This window comes from Leguminivora glycinivorella, chromosome 20, assembly GCF_023078275.1.
Source record: "Leguminivora glycinivorella isolate SPB_JAAS2020 chromosome 20, LegGlyc_1.1, whole genome shotgun sequence".
In the NCBI taxonomy this organism is placed as follows: Eukaryota; Metazoa; Arthropoda; class Insecta; order Lepidoptera; family Tortricidae; genus Leguminivora; species Leguminivora glycinivorella.
This window is the reverse complement of record NC_062990.1, coordinates 15,575,138-15,584,908: the sequence shown is the minus strand read 5'-3', so window position 1 is coordinate 15,584,908 and position 9,771 is coordinate 15,575,138. Positions and strand designations below refer to the sequence as shown.

Here is a 9,771-nt window from a genome sequence, read left to right as displayed (position 1 = left end):
TGCGTTATTTATGTAGGTAATTACGATTTGGAATATCTTTATGTCTTTGTGTTTCAAGTGTGTAGGTATATTTATAAACTATTTTTAATTTTTAATGCGCGATTTCCAATTTAATTCAAATATCTTTGTTTTTCAGTGTGTAGGCAGAATATTTTGCATCTATTTTCACATGCTTTGTAGTGGTTTTAATAAAATCAAAATAACGCAAAATTTTAACAAGGTAAATGACCTGTTTTAAAAATAATGTAATAAATTTAACGTATGTTGATTGTCGATAGTTTTTTTAGATTGGATAATGTACAAATAGGATCAAGCAAAGTACTGAGGATCAAGTTAATGTCAAAGTTTGTTTGTTTGATCATGTCAAAGTAAAATGTGTAATCACAGTACATAGACTGCCATCTCTCGACGCAAGCTCAAAACTTTTAAACCTCAGTTTTGACAATATGGCCCATATTATTAGCTTGAAATGTGTTAAAATGTCATATATTAATATTAGCGCCATTTAGCCGAGCGTTGGGGGACGCTCGGCTAAATGGCGCTACGACGCGTGTGACGTCATCTAGGCCACCGTACCTTCTTCTATATTATGGTTCTGAGGTACGTTTTTTTCTTGGACTGTAGCTGTCTATACGGAGTTACATATATTATGTCTTTGCTTTGTATTTTTATTTTTATGGGCATATATTGTTGGCAGGCAGATTGATGACACAGGTGAGGTGGGTTACTGTTCAATGATTCAGTCAATTGCTAGAAAATTGTACTGGGCCTTATAGTGTACATAACAACCTATATGATGTGACGGGTTAAGAATTTCACCTTCTCCTTTCCTCCCATGGTTATCGTAGAAGTTGACTGTGGGATGTGGGTTCAATTGCGGTGTGGGCAATAGACTGGCAACCTGTCACTGCAATATCACAATTCGTTTCTCTTCCCTCGTCCTTGCAAGAGTGGCATTGAAACTTGTACTCCCCTAAACCTTTTGGGAATACAAATATGTGTGTATGTATGTATATTTTACTTTGTACGTATATTTATTTTTATGTCCGGATCTTGTTGGCAGGCAAAGTAATGGCAGATCAGCTAGTGTTTCACGGTGTTCGTCAGTTATTGGTAAATTAACAATAAAGTGTCCTAAGCAAAATATTCTATAATTTTATTGAATCACGAGCATAACGCGTTCAAATAAATAAAATACGGTAATACAAAAGAGTCGCTGATAATCAAAACACAATTCCGTTCAGGGTCGTATATTTGAAAGAATTTTATCGATTGGTCGAATTATTCAGTCATTTTCTTGATTTATCTGAAAATGTAATAAAATTATAAGAAACTGATTATTAGAATAGAATAGAATAGAAAATATTTATTTGGAATACAGATACATAATAAAAACAAGTAATACTTAATAACTAGTACACCAAATAGGATGCCACTCAGCGAATACCGTGTCTAATAGACGCGGCACTGGTTTTCAGGGCACGCAGAAAATTAATAACTATAATTAATTAACTCAAATGACAAAAAATGTAAGTTTATCATACTTTTAATTTAAGATAAAATTATGACCTAGGTTTTACCTAAATCAATGTCGGTAAAAGCTCGAAATATTTCTTTCTTCGGGTTTTTACCTATTGGTATTGATAAAACCTAGGATTTACCGGTAAAACCCAGTATTTACCGTACCTACTGCGGGCTTTTACAGTAACATACACGGTGTTCGTGAACATTGAGAGAGATTTTAACCACGCATTTCTGAGGCCAAAAGAAAGATTTTTTTAAACAGGTAAAAAAAAATCGCCAAAAAAAATTTTTTTTCCATATTTTTTTTTATTTTTTAATGTATTTTCACATAAAAAGTTAATTTTATTCATAAAACTGGCACTTAAAATGAGTTTTAATGTTTTTTTTTTAATCTAAATACCTCATTTTTGAAAGGTTTATATCTCACTTTTTGACATCTATCAATGAGGATAGTGAGACTATTCTCCATAATGGAATCAACGTTATATGGCATTAACATTTGTTGAGTAAATATAAGTTTTTTTTTATTTTGTTATAACTCTGAAACTAGGCGAAATCAAGAAAAGTATAGACATTTTAGTTAAATGGAATCAGGAATAAGCTGTTAAAATATCTCGTAATGCTCACGAGCACCGTGTATATGTATACATGTAAAGTTCTACCGTTTAACTAAGTGTAAGGCCTGAGCGGACGCTCGGAGCGGAGCGTTCAGCGGGGCGTGCAGCGGGGCGGGCGAGTGTGCGTCCACCCTTTGTAGCGTCGACTCAGGACACTTGTATGAGCTTCAACTGTTTGATATGCACGCCGCACGCCCCGCCCTGCTGCACGTCCAATGTAAGCGTGCACTCAAGCCCCGTAGCCGAATGGCATTTCTGCGACGCGAAACGCCACCGAAATGCCGCAGAAATAAATAAATAAAAATAAATAAATATTGGGGACACCTTACACAGATCAACTTAGCCCCAAACTAAGCAAAGCTTGTACTATGGGTGCTAAGCGACGATATACATACTTAGATAGATGAATACATACTTATATACATAGAAAACATCCATGACTCAGGAACAAATATATGTGCTCATCACACAAATAAATGCCCTTACCGGGATTCGAACCCAGGACCGCGGCTTAGCAGGTAGTGTCACTACCGACTGAGCCAGACCGGTCGTCAAAGAAATGTAGTCTGGCTCTGTCGCGCCTAGGGTTGCAAAAAAACGGTATTTTTTCTGGCTTGAAAAAAAAAACCGTGGAAACAGTTTTTTTTTCTGGAGTATGTTTATTTTCTAATGTACGAAATCTCAAAATTTGCAAAGCAGTTAATACTTTTATACGGTTTTTAGACATAATGTTAACTATTAAACGAATTTAATCAAATAACTTTAATTTCTGGTCTTATAAAAGTAACATTTACGAAATCTGTACTTGTAGTTATCGCTATTTAAGTATTTACTGTTGGCAACACCACCGCCTCTCCACGCTCCACGCCGCATCGGAGATTCCCCAATAAACGTTTGTATACTGAATGTTAATCGAATTAAAATGTACGTTATTGAAACACGTTACAACTCACGAAAAACCGTTATTGTCGAATTATTTGTTCATCTAAAAAAAACATATTTAAAAAAAAACATGGTGCTCGGAATTTTTCATGTTTTTTTTCATAATTCTCAAAAAAAAGATTTGTTTTTTTTTTTATTTGCAACCCTAGTCGCGCCAATACGTAAGAGCGATAGAGATAGCTACGAAAGAGATATTATCGTGAGCGTTTCGTGAGCGTCTGTGCATTCGGCTACGCACACAGGCCTTACACTTATCGTCACGTCGGTCTATTTTTCCGTAATTCACACACATTTTAGGGTTCCGTAGTCAACTAGGAACCCTTATAGTTTCGCCATGTCTGTCTGTCCGTCTGTCCGTCCGTTCGTCCGTCCGCGGATAATCTCAGTAACCGTTAGCACTATAAAGCTGAAATTTGGTACCAATATGTATATCAATCACGTCAACAAAGTGCAAAAATAAAAAATGGAAAAAAATGTTTTATTAGGGTACCCCCCCCCCTACATATAAAGTGGGGGCTGATATTTTTTTTCATTCCAACCCCAACGTGTGATATATTGTTGGATAGGTATTTATATTAATAAGGGTTTACTAAGATCGTTTTTTGGTAATATTAATATTATTTTCGAAAATAATCGCTCTTAAAGTAAAAATTATGAAAAAAATCACAAAGGTAGAACTTTATAAAAACTTTCTAGGAAAATTGTTTTGAACTTGATAGGTTCAGTACTTTTTGAGAAAAATACGGAAAACTACGGAACCCTACACTGAGCGTGGCCCGACACGCTCTTGGCCGGTTTTTTCTTTTCACATCAAATGTTTTTTATGTATGTAAGTAGTGCAAATAACATATCATACTCACCCACAGCAAAAACCACCGTTATCGGGTAGCAATAAGTACGCGATAAGATTCCTGTGAACCAAACGAAAATAAATATGTCAAAGAAATAAATGGCATTGATTTATACACCCTGTTTTTATTGATTTCCGTATAGTTTAACGGGAGTTAAAGGCAAATAAAAGTAAGTAATTTATCTACGAAATTACTACGCTTAAATACGGGAAACTACGGAACCCTTCACTGAGCGTGGCCCGACACGATCTTGGCCGGTTTTTTTTATTAAACAAAAACAATATAGCGGGTAAGTAGTTTCTGTCATAGTAACGGAAATCAAATAAAGCAGATGTAATATAGTAAATGTATTATTACTGATTAAAGACTATACGAGCGATACTTAAAAATACATTTAAAAAATGCATGAAACCTATTTATTCTTTAAAATATATTTTATATTTGATCCAGAAAAATATTTTCATGGCAAAACATATTTTGTGGTAGTGAGTATGATAACGTTATTTGCATTACTAAATACAAGGTATTTTTGCAACGGTGATTTTATATTAGGTAAATATAAAAAATGCACCGCATTACCTGGTTATTACATTTAATTGTATAAGGCCCACTTGCACCAACCACTTAACTCATGGTTAGTGGGCTGTTCTGGATCATAGAATGGACCCCACCAAAACAACCAGGAACCCGAAAGAAAGGTCACCCAAAGACAAGATGGGAAGACATATTCAGAAAGCGATGTGGAGTAATATGGAGAAGAGTAGCTCAAGAAAGAGACACTTGGAGAACACTGGGGGAGGCCTACGCCAAAGAGGCGACTTCCATAATTATAAAAGATTAACCATTATTAATTTATTCAGTATTAAAGTAGTTATTAGAGTGACATCGAATTTATAATTATAATCATAGTGGAAACATTTAGAAGTGTATGAACGATTGTAAGAATGTCTTTTATTTAATTTCAAGGAACTGTCACATAAATATATAATGGATGGAGGACATATTATAATGTTAAATTAATTGTCACTTATGTTACACATTTAATTAATGGTATAGATTAGAAAATAATGGAATTTAAATTATGTAATACAAATAAATGATAAAATATGATGCATGCAAATGAAATAATGTTATTTAAGAATTATGGTAGAATAAAGGCTATTTTTATTTTTATTTTTTATTTTTTTATATTTAGTGGGCTGTTATCTGTCAAATTCCATATAAAATGTTGGGTTAACCCTCGGGTTAACCTTCCATTTTCGTTGGTGCAAGTGTCCCTAAGGGTCATGTGCACCACCGAAAATGAAAAGATAAACCCGAGGCTAATTCGCCATTTTATATCGAATTTGACAACTGAGCCCATTAACCATGAGCGCAGTATAAAACCAGTAATAACTCTTCTAACAAATGTTGCGTCGCGTCGTTTGTCCTTGAATAGCGCTCGCACGCAGCGAGGTGCAGAGAGTATATGCGAGACCGGAGGATGCCGGTCGCGTCAGTACGCGCCGAGCTGCCGTGTCTGAGTCATCCTTATACTGTGCCTTTAGTTAAGCGGGTAGTGGTGGGCCCTTAATCGTGTATTATGCCCAATAACAGAAATAATACTCACCCCCATCCATCAATTAAAACGTTAAGAATGAAAATATTTCTGTGGATCAAATATATAATCATTAGAAACTAGATTGCTACATCATCATCCACCTTGCGTTATCTCGACATTCGCCGCGGCTCATGGGAGCCTGGAGTCCGCTGTGACAACTAATCCCAAGATTTGACGTAGGCACTAGTTTTACGAAAGCGACTGCCATCTGACCGTCCAACCCAATAGGTAACTTGGCCTAGGGGTTCGAACCCGCGACCTCCGGATTGAAAGTCGCACGCTCTTACCGCTGGGCCACCAGCGCTTCGATAAAAAAAAACTAGACTGCTGTAACAATAGAATATTTTTAACCAATTTACTTACAATTTTTTCCTGTAAAAATATTTTTCATTAAAGTTTGTGTATAGTTTTCTTAAAATATCATCAAAGATTACCACAAGTATTTTAAACTAAGTCAAAAACGTACGACGTGATTAATGGACGCCCTCTAACTTTAGAAACTTCAAAAATTACACTTTTGTGTACCTACGTATTATAAAAAAATAAGGTTACATAATTTAAAAAAAAATTACTTACTTGCTTCGCCTGTAAAGTTTATATAAGAAATATTTAATGAAAATCGGGTTTTATTCTTGTATCTTGTATTTTATGAGTAGGTATTAATAGTTATTTGTTATACAAGGGAGCAAAGTTGTATTTGAACGCCGAGTGTGGAATTGAAAAACGAGGAAGTGAAAGGATTCTATAGTTGAACCACGAGCGTAGCGAGTGGTTCGAGAATAGAATCCTGAACGAGAAGTAAAATACATTTGCACGCGAGTGTAACACAAAACTTTTCCCCTCACTATAGCGAGGAAACTACAACACAAAAATCCGTTTATCATTGCTTCCAGTACTTCCACAGGTGGTAAATCATCTTTATTAGTAGATTCACCTACTTTTATCAATTTTAAAGCCGTTACTTGAACTTTATTCAAGATCAAATTACTTTACTCACTAGTGGATAAAATGCATTTTTACCCGCTAGCATTAAAGGATAAAACACGTGTTTCCGAGCTAGTGAGGGGAAAATGATATTATTAGTATGTTTCAAAATATACAAAATTTAGTCCTTACAATTGTTTTCTGTAAAAATCATTATCAATTAGTAATATAGGTAATTGTACTCAAAATATAGTATATCTTATACTTTTAAACGAGCAAATCTTGTATATTTATTTATTTATTTATATATTTATTTACACTGACGATCTCGGAAACCGCTCTAACGATTTCGCTGAAATTTGTTATGTGGGGGTTTTTGGGGGTGAAAAATCGGTCTAACTTATCCTTACGTACCGGAAAACGCGAATTTTCGAGTTTTCATGCGTTTTTCTTCGCGCGCCATCTCGTGTGCAGTAGTTGTACTGTTAAGACAGAATTCTTTCGGTCGATGTAAGTACTATTTATTGCAAACACTAGATGGCGACACAGGTCAAGGCTAAAACGAATAGAAAAATACACTATTTGAGTTTTTGTGGCGAAATGCGCGCCATCTCGTGTGGAGTAGTCGTGTTGTTAAGGTTGAGAATTCTTTCGCTCGATGTAGGTACTATTCATTTTTGAACTAGATGGCGACACATGTCAAGGACACGAAACAGAACAGAGCGAAGCTCGGTCGCCCAGATATTATATTGATAAATCACCTAATTTAAAGACAAAAGCCGCACTGCCAGCGTCTTATTACCAGCCTCGGTCACGCTCGACCTTTTAAAACGTACCCGGCCGGCAATGGATTACTTTCTGGCCTGCGTGCGTAGCTGAATGGCATTTCTCCGACGCCAAACGAAAAGTAAACGCCGCGCCAGTTAGTCTGGCTCTGTCGCGCCAATACCACAGTATTACCTCACAGTTACCGCCTGTCAAAAATGCGAACAGTCAACCTGTCATATCTCACTCATACAAGCATGGTACGCGTTCACCTACACGAGCTTAGAATGTGTGCTAGGAACGCGCCTCTTTCATATATTTGATCGCCAGTGTCCGAGATGTGCCAATACGCAAGAGCGATAGAGATAGTTTTTTTTTTTTTTAGTATGGATAGGTAGACGTTTGGTAAGTGATGATGCGGTCTACGGTGGAGCACGCTTACCTATGAGATACCTATTTACTGTTGCTTTAAAGAGACCTGGATTCAAATCTACTAGCGTTTCGTTTCGTGAGCGTTTGTGCCATTTGGCTACGCAACCTGTGCAGTAAATGGATACACTTACATACAGTGACTCTTTGGATTATCAGCCATACATAGTTTCCTGAAAATTGTAAATAAAGTTATCATTAGGTATCAGTATAGTGAAAAACATTTCTTCACATGCGCGTTGCCGACCCATTAGAAACTTGTACACTCCTTTTTTGAAGAACCCCATACTGAACTAATTCCTACTTTTGTTTCTGTTTTTTTTTCTCTTTATTTCTTTCAAATCTTAGGCTAGGCTATTTATAATACGAATATAAAAGTAAAATACAAAACCACTTACAAAACAATAAAAAAATATAAACATATTATAAAAAACCTAACCTAGGGTGCCGCCAGCAGCGGGGCAGGGCCCAAGCTGCCGGTGGTTAGGGCTGCAGAGAGAGGAACCGTCGAACTATCCGCGCTGTGTCCAAGATCACTGCCTTCTGCATCTGGCCCTTGATCCAGCCACCTAGCGAGAGTCTCTTAAGATGTTGGTCGAGACTCTTCGCTATGAGACCGTTCGCTGAAACGACTATCGGAACAATGATCGTTGATTCAACATCCCACATGGCGGTTATCTCGTGAGCCAAGTCTAGGTACTTACTGGACTTGTCCTTCTCGGCTTTCCTTTTTTTTCTTATTATTATTAATGGGCTTACTCTTGATCACAGACTAGCCAAAGGCAAAGACGTGGCCTACGATGGAGTGAGCTCACCCAGAAGATGCCTGTTCACCCTTGATTTGAAGGTAGATTATACCTATCTACCTACTAGATATTAAACAATAGTTATTTGTGAGTGTGTACGGGTAAACGTCCCACTTTGTCGGTTGCTATAAAGCCGCTTTGTCAGTTTGTTCATATAAAGATACAAGTAAAACTCGCCTTCATAGTAACCGACTAAGTGGGACGTTTTACTGAACACACTCACATTTGTTTTACAAGGTAGCAAAGTTAATAACCGCACGTGCCAAAATTGATACCAGAGCAAGCGAAAGATTCCAAAATTGAACCGCCAGCGTAGCGAGTGGTTCAGAATATGGAATCTGTAGCGTTGCGAGGGTACAAGGCACGTAGGTTAAACAAAAATTGCCACCGAGTAAAACACAAAATTTTCACCACACCAAAACTATGAAATTATTGACTGCAAAACATCAAAATAAATAAAAACCATCAATTTATTTAACATTTATGATTCAAGACCATTATTCATACATGAATTCCAACACCCAGCTTTGGACATCAAGATGAAATTTGTATGAAATTACTTTGCGCTCTTGTGGATAAAATGCAATTTTGCTATCCGTTTTCGAATAGCAAAGAGAGCCTTTACCAGTCGGTGTGTTATCATAACTTAGTAGGTACTTACAGTTGCCTGAAAATGACAGTGTTGTACTTTATAATTTTATAAAGGACCAAAGTGTTGAATTATAAGTATTTACACGGAAATTATAAACATTTTAAAAGTACTTCCCAGTTAAGTACTTTAGTACTTATACCTATTCGTACTTATTTATTTACTTACTTTTTTTGTCTGCAATTATAAAAGTGTTTTTAATGACGCGATCATGTAAAAAAATACAAAAATAAATGTTACAAAAAAAGGAGAAACGATATCAAAATGGTCGAAACTGTCGAAAGGTAAGACCTTATGCCATTACTTAGGTGAATTCTAATGAACACAAGTTAAATTATAATCTATTGAAAATATTTCAACTTGTGCTGTCTTAAAGTAGTCACACTACTATGTATATAAATTAAAACCGAAATAAATTACACATATGAAAGAAAAAGTGACCAAGTCCTCTGGTGCCTGAGGCTGGAATCGAACCAGCGTACTCTCCAATCGCGGGAAATGCCTCTTTATCCGCTCGGCCACCCAGGTCACAGCTGTCGAGGTCGAAATTATCTCTCATATGAGTAATCTATACAAGGACTCGTAGCGCCCTCTGTCCATCCCTAGGGCAGAACGGTATGGTTCTTGCCCCCCGTGTAAACCAAACTCAGGTTGGTTTCGACAC

General features: G+C 36.5%; 1 long non-coding RNA gene across 1 annotated transcript; it reads right to left on the bottom strand.

Moving 5' to 3' along the window:
- Positions 1-1,234: 1,234 nt before the first annotated feature.
- Positions 1,235-5,677, bottom strand: LOC125236963. The gene is made up of 3 exons (XR_007178255.1): positions 5,544-5,677; positions 3,944-3,994; positions 1,235-1,306 (listed from the first exon to the last, which is right to left on the bottom strand). It is a non-coding gene; the product is annotated as an uncharacterized LOC125236963 (long non-coding RNA).
- Between the last annotated feature and the right edge of the window lie 4,094 nt (positions 5,678-9,771).